The sequence below is a fragment of the Zingiber officinale genome, chromosome 6B, assembly GCF_018446385.1.
Source record: "Zingiber officinale cultivar Zhangliang chromosome 6B, Zo_v1.1, whole genome shotgun sequence".
NCBI classification, from domain to species: domain Eukaryota; kingdom Viridiplantae; phylum Streptophyta; class Magnoliopsida; order Zingiberales; family Zingiberaceae; genus Zingiber; species Zingiber officinale.
The window spans coordinates 54,480,038-54,498,023 of NC_055996.1; positions in this window are offsets into that span (position 1 = coordinate 54,480,038).

Here is a 17,986-nt window from a genome sequence, read left to right on the forward strand (position 1 = left end):
ACATTCACTATAAAATAATGGAGGTAATAGATATAATGATTAAGAAAAGAATTAGTATTTTGTATGTACAAAAGATAAAATGGATAAGAGAAAAGGCAAAAATGATTCGAATTTTAAGTTATGATATATAAAAAGTAGTAAAATAAGAAATGAAGTAGATATTATTATAGATAGTTTGTTAAAGAATAGATGAAGTTGTAAAAATAGTTAGAAAAAGGATAAGATTATAACTTTTCAGATAGTAGCCATGAAAGAAACTATTAATGTAATTAGTATACATGCAACTCAAGTAGGATTATGTAAAGACACCAAATTTAAATTTTTGGATGACCTAGATGAGGTATTACAAAATGTCTATCAAATGAAATGATTTTAATATAAGAAGATCTAAATGAGTATGTCAGAGTGAAAAATGAGGAATATGATAAAGTGCATGAAGGTTATGGGTTTAGAATAAGAAATGAAGAAGGAAAAACTATATTAAATTTTATGATAGCATATGACCTTATACTAACTAATACATTTTTTAAGAAAAGAGAAAAACACTTGGTTACGTTCAAAAGTAAAAAATAGTAAAATTATAAATTGACTATTTTATGGTTAGAAAGAAAGATATAAAGATTTGTAAAGTTTGGAAGATCATCCTTGAAGAAAACTTAATTACCTAACATAGATTAATAGTGTTGATATATGCATCAAGCATAATAAGATAGAAGAAAATATGCACAACTACTAAATTAAGTAATGAAAGTTAAAGGATGGAAAGTAAAATATATTTAAGGAGAGAGTAAGAGTACAAGTATTAGGAAAAATATAAGATGACTTGAATACGACATGAGATAAGATGATATCAAAGTTGAAAATAGTAGCTAAGAATATAATTGGTGAATCAAAGAAACATGCACCACCAAGTAAAAAATCTTAGTAATGGAATGAGAAAGTGCATACAAGAGAAAGTGAAAGAAAAACAAACAGCCTATATAAGACATTATATACTTATAAGAATGAGAAAAACTATAAAAAATATACGGCGGCAAAGTAAAAGACTAAGAAGACAGTGAATAAAACTAAAAATAAAATTTTTGAATATTTGTATTGAAAATTAGATACAAAAGAAGAGGAATGAGACATTGACAGAATGACTAAAGTGAAAGAGAGAAAGATTATGTACGTAGATTATGCATGTTTCTAGGCGTTGTTTATCCCACATTTATTTGCATTTCATGAGCATGATCTACATTATCACACCCTATTTCATTATAATATCAACACGTTTACTCTTTTGGTTTAATGATCTAGTCTTCCCATATTTTTATTTACAAGATGCATTTAGGAGCAAAAATAGAGTAAATCAGACATTGGACCGAGCTTGGAGAAAAAGTAGCAAACACGACTGTGCCTTACAGGCACACGACCGTGTCTCTCAGAGTCTCAACTAGCTGCTCGGCCATGCCTTACCCATAGAGTGTTCCGCAAGTAGGTCGTGCCTTGCTGTTAGTGGCTTGCACACCATAACCGTGTCTTTTGATATGGTTTTGTGGCATTGCCACAAGGTCGTGCGCCATATATAAAATGGAAGTAAGATCCCCTTTTGAAGGGGAAGAAGGGTTTCCCTTCAAGGGTACCCTTAAGGTTTATTTTGTTAGAATTTGAGAGATGTCCTGAGGCAATCATCTTACATTTTTTTATTTATTTAATAAATATAAATTCACTATTTGATTGCATATTATATATTTGATTGTCTTAAACTCATTTACTGAATGACCATAATATAATTCATAGCATGAGAGAATTTGTGGATCACAACTAGTGATTATCTCTACATGTGCAATTATGAATATATTGAAATTTCCCTTGTCGTCGGATTGATGTATTTAGGCACCATCAATTCTGTAAGACTAGCACGGGTTATACTCCTTGGTTTGGCTAAGCAGCTGTTTTCTCACTGGTTGGAGATATTGGGATGCCAAGAGTTAAACGTGGATGCTGATTATGGTAACTAGTTCATTAGAGTGACTTGCTGTAAGACTTCATATGATTCTCTCTCTCTCTCTCTCTCTCTCTCTATATATATATATATATATATATATATATATGACTTGAGGTATACAAGTCATCTTGGTCTTGGAGACTTATACTGGGATGATTGAGTATAAGTTGAAGTGCCCGAAGGTGTTTGGATGGCCCATAGAGGATTCACCGCTCCTTGTGAGGATATGTATACCCTATGACCACTCGTTAGGATTATTACTCAAAGTCTTTCGCCAAAGCATCACATGTTAAGAGTGTGAGACTCTTGTATACATATACAAGTAATTTGAATCCGTAGAACGAGGAAGTATTACTTGGGCTAGGTGTGACGTAGTCAGCCTAGTGGGTACAAGACACATAGACCATGTCCTGAACTAAGTGAGTCTAAGATGAGTGAAAGGAACGAGACACAACTCACTATAGCTGCTAAAGGGGTTAGAATTAATTCTAAGATCAACTATAATTTTTTAGCTAATTGGGGATCATGATGTACTACTAGGTGCCACTCATGATCATTATATGATTAAGTAGTTAATTATAGACTGCCAAGATAAACCAGGAACTGATTGGGTCACACGCACTAACGAGTCGCTAAAAGACGTAAAATAAGTTTAGAATAGAATTCTTAGATCAAGAGATAAATGTTTGGTTGGGCCATAAATAGGACAAATATGGAAATATTTATCACAATGGAAGTGCGAATGAGCCACATCTCGTATGAAAGAGTTGGACCATATTTAATTTAATCATGAATTAGTCATGAACCAACTTAGTTTAGTTGTGAACTAAACTAAGGGGTTAATGGACTAATTTTTGGTTAAGGGATAATGGGTTGGATTTGAGCTTTCTAATTTAACTCATTAATGAGGGCTATATATTGATATGGCTGCGAGAAAATTATACACATGAGATTATTTATTGGCTTGTAAGGTTTTCGGAAAACCTTAACCTAATTTCTCTTCTCCTCTCCCTCTCCCCTCTCTCTTTGCCACCGCCAACAAGGGGAAGCCCTTCCCCTTGTTGTCGTGACCACCATAAGGAAGAAATCTCTTCCTTGTATGCTTCTCTTCCTCTTCCTCTTGATCCCTCTTCTTCGATCGTGCCTAGTAACTTACGAAGGAGAGGCTTATACTCAAGGAGTTATCTTGAGGAGCTCGGCGTGGATATGAATAGAGGCGAGGTTCGATAACGTCGCTACGGTTGATGTCCTTCTCGTTACAAGTCATCCGTAAGGTACACTTAGCATAGCTTTACTTTCCATAAAAATTTAATTATGTGATCATATTTGGCATGTTATATCCTTGTATGCGTGTGATATGTGTGATGTAATAATTTAGAAATTATTATTGTTTTATTTTTTGCTGCGCATGTTTACGAAACGTGTTTTAACACACATTGCATCGAGCATATCTCAACAATGGTATTAGAGACTGATCGTGCTTTGACATGATCATAAAATTATTTTACGGTTCATAATTTATGTTATAATTAATTTTAGAATTTTTCTTGAATTATTAAGATTTTTCCATTTTTGGAAAGTTTCATAAATTGTTAGGAAATTCCATTTTGGAAAGTTTTTGATATACTTTCGAAAAATTAAATTTAGAAATATTTTGTTAATTTAGAAATTATCATTTATGTAATTTTCTAAAATTTTAAGAAATATTCTATTTTTAAAAATTTCCTAATTTGTTAGGAAATAACAAATATGGAAAGATTCTGATTTTTTTTTAAAAAAAATCTAGATCTGAGATATTCTAAATTAAATTATAGAATTAATCTTTTCTATAATTTTTAGATTTATTAAAATATTCTATTTTTAGAAAATTTCCTAAATTGTTAGGAAATATCAAATTTAGAAACATTTAAAAAATCATAAAAAATCTAGATTTGAGATATTCTAAATTATAGAATTAATATTTTCTGGAATTTTTGGATTTATTAAAATATTCTATTTTTTGAAAAGTTTCCATCAAATTTGGAAAGATTTGAAAAATCATAAAAAATATAGATTTGAATTATTTTATAATAAATTAAGAAATATTAATTATTTATTTCTTAAATGGTTAGGAAATTAATTTAGAAATTTATTTCCAAAATAATTAAAGATTCTTGATTGATAGAAAGATTTTAGATAGCATATGTTAATTAAATTTGAAAATTGATTTCCTAATTTAATTAGATAAATCTTGATTTATTAAAATCAAATTTATAATATATTTTTAATTCCAAAATAGAATTATAATATATGTAAATTTATGCCATGAACATACCATATTGTATGCCATGTATATGTATTAATTATGACATGATTAAATTTTACCATGCGTGTGATGTGATTAGATCTTACCATATGTATGCTGTGTCATGCTATGCCATGCGTGTCATGTGTCATGTCATCATTTATGCCATGTGTGCGATGTGTCATGTCATTATTTATGTCATGCGTGTAATGTCATGTAGATAGAATTTTACATGATGTAGATGAGACCTAAATCCCTTACTCAATATTAAAACCTACACCTTCCGTTAATATGGTAAGAACCAGAGCTTAAGTTCTTGTTTGAGTTGTTAGCCAAAGTCAAGCTCAACTCAAAATTAAACATGTTCAAATCATAGAGATGCAATCTTATGATTAACAGGTTGGTTTTAAACTTGGAGAGTTGATTTGTTGTGCCAAAGCCATGATCAATGTGGATAGAGGTGAAGTTGGATGATGTGCATTTGATGTATACTTGTTAATGTGTTAACAACCCAATGTTTATGTGAAGATCAATTAGTTGCTAGCATAATGTGATAGTTGCATATAAGTGATATGCAATCGGTAAATATGTTATCTACTACTATAGCTAAGAATGACTTGTTAGCCAAAGTTAAGGTTATTCTTATCTATGGTGGATATCAACTCACTTGGAGAAAACCTACCATCTCCCGAATTCAAAATAAGGGTATTTGAATTTGATAAATAAGTGGGCTTTTATGTAAATTATTTACATAAATAAAATTATGTCTCTTATACATTCCCGTTTTTGTATTTCTAGGTTAATCATTTAATTATGACTTCTGTTAATCTGCATTTGATTTTGGACTCGAACAAACTAACTGAACCGAACTTCTTGAACTGATTTCAAAATTTCAGAATTGTTCTCAAAGTTGAGAAGCTAGCTTATGTCCTTGATCAGCCTCTTCCCACCAGTCTTGATGTTGATGCAACTGCGGACCAACTGTTGGCCCTTCAGAAATATAAGGATAATTCTGTACTTGCTAGTTGCATCATGCTAGCTGCTATGCCTCCTGAATTATAGAAATAACATGAGCATTTGGATGCTTATGATATTGTCTATCATCATCATGAGCTATTTGATGAGCAAGCTAGATCTGAAAGGTTCGAGGTCTCCAAGCTTCTCTTTTGCTCAAAGATGTAGGAGGATTCGTCTGTAGTACAATACATATTAAAGATGAATGACTATATAGAGCATTTAGCATCACTCGATTTTATGATGGATCATGAGTTAAGTATTGACTTAATTCTACATAGTTTACCGAAAAGTCATTCATAATTTGTGATGAACTATCGGATGAACAATTTAGAATCAACCATCCCCGAGATGATAAATATGCTCAAGACTGTGGAGCCTTTTGTTAAGGGTGAACAGAAAACTGTGATGTTAGTAGACTCTTCCAAGAAAGGTTCTAAGAGGAAGCCAAAACATCAGGCTAAAGGGAAGAGCAAAAAGGCCAAGACAGTAGAACCAGCACAAAAGGGCCCATGCCATTATTGTGGCAAGATGGGGCACTTGCAAAGAAACTACAAGATCTATCTTGAGTCCGTAAAGAAGAATAAGGCATCCGATACCCCATCCTGTTTAGGTATTTTCGTTATTGATTGTCATGCTATTTCCTCAGTCACATGGATATTGGATATTGGGTGTGACTCACATATATGTAATGATATACAGGAGCTAAGGAATAGCAGAAGACTCGTCAAGGGAGAAACAAGTTTGCGAGTTAGAAATGGAGCAAAGGTTGCTGCAATTGCCATCAGAACATATTTGTTAAAGCTTCCTAGTATACTTGTCTGAAAACTAGATAATTATTATTTTATTCCAGTATTAATAAAGAACATTATTTCTATTTCTTGCTTAAATAGAAAAGGTTTCCATTTAACTTTAAGTAACAATTGTTGTTATATAACCTTAAATGGTGTTCTTTTTGACAATGGAACATTATGCAATTGCATCTATGTGTTAGATATATCTAGTGATGTACTCACTATCAAAAAGAACAATAAACGCGCCCGAATAGATAATCAATTAACCTCTTACTCGTAACATTGTTGCCTTGGCCATATAAGCAAGAAACACATGTTCGAATTGTAAGAGATTGCAGTTCTCGAATCATTTAAATTAGATACATTTGATACATGTGATTCATGTTTAAAAGACAAGATGACAAAGTTACCTTTTTATCAAAAGGTTGAACAAGTTGATGAGTTAGTTGGGCTCGTACATACTGATGTATGTGGACCAATGACAAATCATGCATTAGGAGGTTATAACTACTTCATTACTTCCATTGATGATCACTCTCGTTATGAGTATGTGTATCTAATGAAACACAAGTCTGAAGTCTCATAATAGGAGGTTATAGCTACTCATATTATATGTTTGATTGTCTTAAACTCATTTGTTGAATGTCCGTAATATAATTCATAGCATGAGAGAATTTGTGATTGGATCTCAACTAGTGATTATCTCTACATGTGCAATTATGAATATATTGAAATTTTCCTAGTCGTCGAATTGATATATTCAAACACCATCAATTCTGTAAGACTAGCATGAGTTATACTCCTTGGTTCGGCCAAGCAGTTATTTTCTCACTGGCTGGAGATATTGGGATGTCGAGAGTTAAACGTGGATGCTAGTTATGGTAACTAGTTCATTGGAGTGACTCGCTGTAAGACTTCATATGATTTTCTACATATATATAGATATGATTGTGAAGTTCTTACTGTAGCACGAGTGCAAGTTTCTTTCTGTTGGTGCTGGGAATTCCGTTCTGTGTAAATCCTCTGTACAAAAATTTATACGAGCACATAACCTTTCCTAGCAACCCACATGCTCAATCAGACATGTGTTTGATCAATCAAGCGAATTCTTGATTGATTAAAACACACCTTGATCGAAGCACAAGATTTCTGGCATCTTGTGTTGGTATTCAAAATCGATATCCAAAATCAACATGAAGAAATCAAAACCAATTATGCAGCGGAATTAAAGAACTAGTTGTACCTTTCTTCGTAGCTAAAGACCTCTTGATCTTCTGCCGTATTCCTCTCCTCTTCTTGGACGTCGTGTGGGCGATGATCTACCAAGATAAAACACCCAAACCTCTTCTTCCTTTCCAAGCCACCTACCACCAAAGAATACAAAGCAAAAGAGGTGCCTCCTTCTTCTTAAAATCGCCAGCCACCAAGGTGGAAGCAAGGATTGCCGCCGACGCTATGGGTTGAAGGTGGACGCTGCCTCTTCTCCTTTCTTTCTTCTCTTCCTCTTGTCTTCTTGCCGCCGACCACAAAAGATGTGGAGGCTAGAATTACCGCTGGCCCTAGCAAAAACAACTAGGTGCCGCCGACCCTAGAGGGATTGAGGAGAATTGTGTAGAGGAGAGATTAGAGATTAGGTTATGTTATAGGGAGTGCCTCCTACTGTTCTTTTATAATCTTTGCTGGCGGCTAAAAACGAAAGATTCTAACAGAATTCTATTTTTAAAATAAAATTTCCTTTTTTTATTCCTATTATGGATGGTTACAAAAAGGAAAGATTTTAACAAAATTAAAATCTCTCTTTTAAACCATTGTAAATAGTTATAAAAAGAAATAATTTTTAACAAAATTATGTTTTAAATAAAATCTTCCTTTTATTACTATTATGGTCGGCCCCTTGCTTGGGCACCAAGCAAGGCTTGGCCGACCCCTTTCTTGGGGCCCAAGCAAGGATGTGGCCGACCCCTTTCTTGGGTAGGAAGTAAAAATAAAATGGGTGAATATGAGGCTTTACAGAGGTTACAACAGGGATCGAGAGGAGGAATTGGTTTTGGCCTCCTGATGAGCTTGAGCTTCCTGTGTTCGACCCGAACACCCAACTCAAGTTCATCAATAATAACTAATACCACTAAAGAGTTATTATTGAACTACCGCACCAATTCCATATTACAATATGAGCTCCTGCATATCATGAGTGCGTTAATCTCTCTGTATTTAAGATATCGTATGTTCGTTAATTAAATGAGTTACTGACAACTCACTTAATTAACATCTGACTCCAAGAGTAGTATCACTCAACTTTATTATCATGTCAGACTAAGTCCACCTGCAAGGTTATCCTTATGAGCTCCTCAAGGGGACATCATCAACCTAAATAAATAGGACACAGTTTCTTTTATAATCAACAACACACCATATAAATGGTACTATCTCCCAACTTATCAGGACTATTGATTTAACGAATAAATCTCACCCATTGATAAGTTAAAGAAATAAATACTAAGTATATGTGTTTGTTATTATATCAAGATTAAGAGTATACACATCCATAATAATAGAGGTTATGTTCTTTTATATAGTCAGTATAAATCGAACAACCTCAAATGGTCTTGCTCAATACACACATAGTGTACTAGTATAATTATATAGTTAAGATAAACTAATACCAAATTACACTACAACCGTTCCAATGGTTTGTCCCTATCCATCTTGGTTGTGAGCCACTATTTATAATTTATAAGGAGCCGATAACATAATCTTCTGTGTGACACCACACATCATGTTATCTATAATATAAATTAAATAGATAACTGCATCAACATATATATAAATATAAAATGTAGACATTTAACCAAAGTGATTCTCATTTCAAAAAAAGATGTTCATACAAAAGCTAGGCTTATAACATACATCCCAACAATCTCCCACTTATACTAAAAGACTATGCTACTATACATCTGATTCCCATCCCCTCAACATGCCCATCAAAAGTTCTCACCGGAAGGGCCTTAGTGAAAGGATCTGCCAGGTTATCTGCTGATGCAATCTTGGCGACAAAAACTTCTTCTCGCTTTATGATGTCTCGTATCAGGTGGTACTTGCGCTCAATGTGTTTACTTGCCTTTTGGGCTCGTGGTTCCTTTGAGTTTGCTACTGCACCACTATTGTCACAATAAATTATGATAACTTTGGACAAACCAGGAATCACATCTAAGTCCATCAAGAAGTTTCTGAGCCATACAACTTCTTTGGCTACCTTAGAGGCTGCCACATACTCAGCTTCCATGGTGGAGTCCGAAATATATTTCTGTTTAACACTCCTCCATGTTATAGCTCCACCTCCCAAAGTAAATACATACCCTGAGGTTGATTTACTATTGTCCCTATCTGATTGGAAATCCGAATCCGTGTAACCTACAGGGAGCAAATCATCTGCCTAGTAAAGCAGCATATAATCTCTAGTCCTTCTCAGGTACTTTAATATATGCTTTACGACAGTCCAATGTCCCGACCCTGTGTTACTTTGATATCTGCTAACCATGTCCACGGTAAAACAGATATCTGGTCTCGTACATAGCATCATATACATTAGGCTTCCTACAGCCGAAGCATAAGGAACTGCTTTTATCTCATCTATCTCTTTTGATGTTTTAGGAAACATCTCTTTAGATAAAGGTACTCCATGCCGAAAAGGTAGAAAACCTTTCTTAGATTTTTTGCATGCTAAAACGAGCTAGGATAGTATCGATGTATGAAGCTTGGGATAAACACAACATCCTTTTCTTATGGTCCCTTATTACTTTGATCCCAATAATATGTCCACATTCTCCCAAGTCCTTCATATCAAACTGCTTGGACAACCATAATCTTACGTCTGACTACACTTTGACATTGTTGCCAATGAGCAAAATGTCATCTACGTATAGTACAAGAAATACCACAACGTTTCCGTCACTTTTCATATATACATAAGACTCATCCGGACACTGAATGAATCCATAAGACTGGATTACTTCATCAAACTGGATGTTCCAAGATCTCGAAGCTTGCTTCAGTCCATAAATGGACTAATTGAACTTATAAACAAGATACTCTTTGTCCTTTGCAATGAACCCCCCCTGGTTGCTTCATATAGATATTTTCTTTAAGACTTCCGTTAAGGAAAGCTGTCTTGACATTCATTTACCAAACCTCATAATTCATATGAGCATCAATAGATAAAAGAATCCGGATAGACTTGAGCATGACTACCGGTGAAAAGGTTTCCTCATAATCGATTCTCTCTTTCTTAGTATACCCCTTCGCAACAAGCCTCGCTTTAAAGGTTTCCACCTTCCTATCTGCCCCTCTTTTCCTTTTGTAGATCCATTTACATCCAATGACTTATACACCATTTGGTGGGTCTATAAGCTCTCAGACTTGATTAGAATACATAGATTCTATTTAAGAGTCCATTGCACTTTGCCAAGATGCTGCATCTTTATCTTGGAATGCTTCATCATATGTCTAGAGATCAAGTTCATGTTCACCAGGGATCAAATCCAAAGACTCTCCCAAAAACATGAATCTATCTGGTTGCCGAACAACCCTTCCACTACGACGAGGCACTACATGTAATTGTGCATCATTTGTGACACCTGGTGTAATTTCTTGTGGTATCTCATCTTGTACCGTTGGTACTAAATTAGACGTGTCCTCTCTTATTTCCTTAAGAATAATTTTACTCATGGGCTTGTGGCTCATTATATAGTCCTTTTCTAAAATCGGGCATTGGTGCTAACAATGACCTTTTGATCTTTAGGACTATAAAATAAACCACCTTTCGTTCCTTTAGGATAACCCACAAACAAGCAAACTTCTGTACGTGATTCCAACTTATCAGTATCTCCTTTCAGCACATGTGCTGGACTATCCCAAATCTGAATATTTTTTAAACTAGGCTTACGCCCATTCCATAATTCTGTGGGAGTAGAGGGTACTAACTTAGAAGGTACCAAGTTCAGAATGTACATCGCTGTTTCCAGAGCATATCCCTAAAACGAATTTGGTAATTCTGAATAACTCATCATTGATCTAACCATTTCTATAAGAGTCTTATTCCTTCGTTCCGCCACACCATTCTGTTGGGGTGTACCAGGTGCAGACAATTGGGATTGAATCCTGACCTCTGATAAGTAACTCCTAAACTCTCTTAAGAGGTACTCTCCACCACGATCAGACAGTAGTGTCTTGATACTTTTACCATGACGTTTCTCCACATCAGCCTTGTACTCTTTGAACTTATCAAAGCACTCAGACTTATGACGCATCAAGTAAATGCACCCATATCTCGAATAGTCGTCTATGAAAGAGACAAAATATTCGAAACCACCTCTCGCCTGGAAAGTCATAGGTCCACACAAATCAGAATGAACCAATTCCAACACTTCTTTGGCTCTATGCCCCTGTGACTTAAAAGGTCTCTTGGTCATTTTTTCAAGCAAGATTCGCAGGTTGGAAAGTTTTCCACCACCAATGAACGCAAAGGTCCATCGGCTATTAACCTTTGAATCCTACTCAAGTTAATATGACCTAGCTTTAGATGCCAAAGATATGTTTGATTTATTTTTGAAGGCTGCTTTCTCTTATTAGAATTAGAAGATGTGTTATTAATTTCCATTTGTTGCATCATAAGAGTTATTGGATTAAGAGTGTACAAATTGTCAACCAACGTACCAGAACAGATAACCACTCTATTTTTTTTGACAACCACTTTGTTATCAAAAGAAACAAAATATCCATCCACAAATAATTTAGAAACTGAAATCAAGTTCTTTCTAAAACATGGTACATAAAGACAATTTCTCAAAATCAATATTTTATTCCTATCAAAAGATAAATAAACATCTCTCACTACAACAACCGTCACTTTTATAGCATTGCCCATGTAGACGGTGATCTCCCCTTCATGTAGTCATCAAGTTTCCTGGAACCTCTGCAATGAATTGCAGACATGATCAGTAGCTCTCATATCTACACACCAGGTATTGGTAGATAACACCGCTAAATATGTTTCAATAACTAATGAATGAGATATACCTTTATTATTCTCCTTTCTGCGAGGACAACTCACCTTCCAATGTCCAGACTGCTTGCACGTGAAGCACTTGCCCTTCGACTTCTTCACACCTGCTTGTGGTCCAGTCCCTTGAGGTCTAATCACTTTCTTTGCTAAACCAATTTGTTTCTTTTTCTTCTTCCTGCCTTTCGGCTTAAAAGAAAAAACGTTTTCAGCAATGTGAATTTGAGAACTTTGATGAAATAACCCTTCTGCTGCTTGGAGTTCTGTCAGAAGTTCCGCCAATGAATAAGTCCTTTTGTTCATGTTATAGTTTAGACGGAACTGCTCAAAACTATTGGGTAGCGTTTGGAGAATGATATCGACCTAGGGTTTCCCATCGATTTCAGCTCCAAGGATTTGTATCTCGTTCAAGTGAGCCATCATTTTGAGGATATGATCCCTCATGGGTGTCCCCTTAGTCATGGTGGTTGTCATCAGGTTTCTCATAGCCTCCTGCTTGGCAGCCCGATTCTAGTGTCCGAAGAGTTCTTTGAGATTGTATATCATGTCATAGGCAGTAGGCATGACCTGATGCTGATGTTGCAACACATTTGACATAGAAGCCAAAATGTAACACTGCGCCATCTCATCTACCTTGACCCATTTTCTATGTCTGTCAATCTCCTCTTCACTAGAATCGTTATCAGGCACATTAGGACATACCTCAAAAAGTACAAACTTGTATCATTCAGCAGTTAAGATGATGCCCAAGTTTCATTTCCAATCAATATAATTGGGACCGGTAAGTTTGTTTTCTTTTAAAAAAACAAGAAGAGGATTGAAAGCCATTTTGAAATCATGAGAATCACAAAATAAAATATTTTGGTCAAAACTTTAGAATTTAAAATAATATTGATTCCTTGAACAATATAATTTAAATTCACCAACATCTCAAAATACCATGAATTTCTGCCACGATAGTGTGGACGTATACTAATTCAAACATTTGTAAGAGGGGATTTTACCTATTAATTTTATTATCTTGTCAATCTAACTTTATGACAAATAAAATTAATAGTTGGTTTGTCTTCGGTCACACAAATAATAGTAGTGACTCCGATGGAGAGGATACTATTAAATGCGCCTAAGTGTATTCCATTACTTGATACTTAGTCCATTAATTAGAATTGTGCCCCTTCAGATGGAGAAGATCATACAAACCTAAATAATTTCCTATAATCATCCATTGAGGAAGTTTGATCTAGTGATCCGCAAACAAGCTCATCCGATGTGGAGGAAGGCACTTAAAGCCAACGCGCAAGTTTGAATGCATCACTTACAAACCAGTAATGGAGACTGTGAAATTTATTTAAATAATTCCTCTCCCACTTAGTTATTTAAAATCGAGGAATTTTAACATGCACACACATCACACATGCACACAAGCACACAAACACAGCATATAAAGGCAATAAATATGAAAATAAATTTCCAACTATTATGGCCTTATCCATCGCTATCCTCCGTATGCCACCAACCCTAGCCGCCGCTAACCCTCTCTAGGTGAGGAGGAGAAAACCTAGCCGTCGACCCTAGGGTTTATGTCGTCGTGTCTATCTTGGTTCCTTCTTCATCACGCCTCCGACCCTCAAGGTAGCACCATGCATAGCAAGCCGCAACAATAAGAAATTAAAAAAAATTACATTTATCGATCCTATATTCCACTAAGGAATGTACATGTAATTTAGATCGAACAAAATGTAAAATAAACTAATATAGCTCCGGCTGTATTTAATAATTACAATCATGCACACACAAAATACCCTCGCCATGCCCGAGGGTTCAAATCATATACAAACACAATAGGCCATAATAGTTGGAACTAGGATGTCTGCAACCACAGAATTAATCTATCTTGCATATCCTACTATTATCCTGCCTAAATTATATATGAACAGTGCATAATTTAACTGAAAATCAATTACACAGAGGCAGAAAACTTGTTCTGATACCAATTGTTAGCGTTGGAAATTTTGTTCTGTGTAAATCCCCTGTACAAAAATTTGTATGAGCACAGAATCTTTCCTAGCAACCCACATGCTCGATCAAACATGTGTTTGATCAATCAAGCAAATTCTTGATTGATAAAAGTGCACCTTGATCGAAGCACAAGATCGCTGGCCTCTTATGTTGGTATTCAAAATCGATATCCAAAATCGACACGAAGAAATCAAACCAATTACGCAGCGGAATTAAAGAACTAGTTGTACCTTTCTTCGTAGCTAAAGACCTCTTGATCTTCTGCCGTATTCCTCTCCTCTTCTTGGACGTCATGTGGGTGACGATCTACCAAGACAAAACACCCGAACCTCTTTTTCCTTTCCAAGCCGCCTACCACCAAAGAATGCAAAGCAAAAGGGGTGCCTCCTTCTTCTTAAAATCATCGGCCACCAAGGTGGAAGCAAGGATTGCCGCCGGCCCTATGGGTTGAAGGTGGATGCTGCCTCTTCTCATTTCTCTCTTCTCTTCCTCTTGTCTTCTTACCGCCAGCAACAAAAGATGTGGAGGCTAGAATTGCCGCCAGCCCTAGCAAAAACAACTAGGTGCCGCTGGCCCTAGAGGGATTGAGGAGAATATTGTAGAGGAGAGATTAGAGATTAGGTTATGTTATAGGGAGCATCTCCTATTGTTCTTTTATAATCTTTGTTAGCGGCTAAAAAGGAAAGATTCTAACAGAATTCTTTTTTTAAATAAAATTTCCTTTTTTTATTCCTATTATGGATGGTTACAAAAAGGAAAGATTTTAACAAAATTAAAATCTCTCTTTTAAACCATTGTAAATAGTTATAAAAGGAAATAGTTTTTAACAAAATTCTATTTTAAATAAAATCTTCCTTTTATTACTATTATGGTCATCCCCTTGCTTGGGCACCAAGCAAGGCTTACGGACCCTCATCTTGAAAGCCAAGCAAGGCTTGGATGACCCCTTGCTTGGGATCCAAGCAAGGATATGGCCGTCCCCTTTCTTGGGTAGGAAGTAAAAATAAAACGGGTGAATACGAGGCTTTATAGAGACTATAATAGGGATCGAGAGGAGGAATTGATTTTGACCTCCTGATGAGCTTGAGTTTCCTGTGTTCGACCCGAACACCCCAATTCAAGTTCATCATTAATAACTCATACCACTAAAGAGTTATTATTGAACTACCGCACCAATCCCATATTACAATATGAGCTCCTACATATGATAAGTGCACACTACAACAAAAACCCTCATAGACATCGATTTTCCACCGGTGTCTATTACATTTTCGACCGATGTCTATGAAGGCGATGTAAAAGGTCTGCCATTTTAGACATCGGGTTAAAATCGGTGTAGTATCACTTAATGACACCGGTGTTCGAATCGGTTATTAACCGGTGTAGTATCACTTAACGACACCGTTTCATCAACGGTGTAAAATCGATGTAATATTATATGTTAATAACACCAGTTTTGGCAGCGGTATATGACCGATATAATATTAGTTAATAACACCGGTTTTGCAGCGGTGGAAAACCGATGTAATATCAGTATTTTTTAACCGCACAAATTTGATTTCCGAAATAATGAAAAACCAAAAATAACCAAAAAAAATACACAAATATTCACAAATTACACAAATATTCTTCATTCAACAGTATCCATAAAATACACAAATATTCACAAATTAAATAAATAATCTTCTTACAACAGTATCCATAAATAATCTTCATGTGGTTTTTTTTATGTATTTAAAATACATAAATAATCTACTCAAATGTAATCTAGCATGCATTCAACCCACTCGAACCGCACTTCATCAATTTCAACTCTGGAGTACTTGAGATTTGTAAAATGTAAAAACACATAAATAATATATTAGTAAACCAAGACTAAAAATCATAGTTGAAAAAGTAGTAAGAGCACCAGGTAACAAGATGACTAATTGGAATGCTTAAAAAGAAAAACATTCATCATTTATCTCAACTACATCATATAGTGATAGATCTATCATTACTGAGAACTTAATATAATCCAAACTAAAAATTTTAATCTAACTACATAAACAATAATTTAATCTTTCAAATTCAATTCATTAGTAGTCGACCCAAATGACATAACTGTTTACCACTAAGAGTACATGGAAAGTAAATAAATTCACTTTTAGTTTGCAAATAATAAATTCACTTTTATCACTAAGAGTACATGGAAAGTAAATAAATTCCTCAGCAGCAATAAAGATGAGTAACATCAATTCATTTATATGATTTCCAATGAGATATATATATGCACCTTAGATGATAATTTATGTTTCAGAAGTGAAGCAACAGAGCATAAAACAACAATAGTCAATAACCACACCTCATCGCCAATGTCATTCATGTAAAGATTCAGCCATAGCAAGGACTTAGTTTTCTTAACAAACTCAGCGATGCTAAAGGCGCCTTTGGGACCAATCCCATTGTTGCCAATATCTAGAAGTGCTATTTTTCCTAAACAAGAAGAAATATAGTTTTACATAATTGCTGAGAAGTAGTACAATCAATAAATACTGGAAAGCTAACAGATCTGATGAAGAAATTAAATCTGCAAGAAAGAACTGCATGGATAGAAAATCTAAGTGTGTGTAAGTCTTATTAGCTTGAGATGTATAGATCAAATTGCCTTATTCTCAACTAGTGCTCCAGCAAGACTTGCAAAACCCTATAAAATTTCACATGGAAATAAGGTGTAAGGAGTAAGGACACCAGAAACAAAGTGTAAAAGATCTAGGAATTTTATAAAAAAACATGAAAGATTGCCCAAGAATAAGGTCATACAGAATATTCAATCATATTATTGTTAAGTTCCAGTACACATAAAGTTTGATTTTCTTTCAGCATATCTACAATAACCCTTTCACCCTACATAACATATTTAGCATTCAGACTTTACCAGAATCAAGAATCATTTTCTTCCTCAATAAACAAACAACCGGAACTTGTAATAAGTAAAATTAAATAACCTCATCTCCAATACTTGAACTGTTTAGCTGGAGTTTCTGAATACATCCATTCACCTTCAAAATATCCGAAAGACACTGCATAGGAAATTTCCACAATCTCAACATCTAATGAAAAGAAATAGGAATAATGTCAAGTAAAATAACATGTCCAAAAACTTCTTGGTCAATGAGAAAAATTATTAAGAAATAAGCACATAAAGAAAAAAAAAATCAATACCCAAAAAATGTTAAATTACTCATTTTGACAAAAGTTATAAAAACAAAAAATATGCTGGTAATAGATGACAAAGAAGAAATAAATGTTACTTGAAAATTATAATTCTCTTAATCTTAACAAAGTGACTAATACTAAGTGATAATTCTGGGACAGTGAGATTCAACAATAAACAATGTAGCCATGCATTGAATTTCATGAGTATTAAAGAACTAGCAATTTGTATCCTATCCTGATTCAAATTTGCCAAAAGAAATAAGAAACTAAATATTGAAATTCTGTGCCTCAATCCAGCACCTAAACTAGTAAACAAATCCAAAAAAATAAACAAGGTAACTTAATGCAAATTTCATAAGAAATGAAAACTAAAGTAGTAGTAATTCACTGGTTGTTATAGGACACAATGGTAAGTAGTTATACAGGCAAAAAAGTAATGAGATTTCTAGATAAGAAAAATGTTGTTATGAAATTGATATATCAGATTATGGATCTATTCATTAACATTTGCCAAAGTCAAAGTTGATTGACAACCTAATGCGCAACGCTCACCCTTTTCATCTAGGCTTGGGACTGGCATTAGTGAGCTTAAGTTGATATATCAGGTTCATGAACATATACTTGGTCAA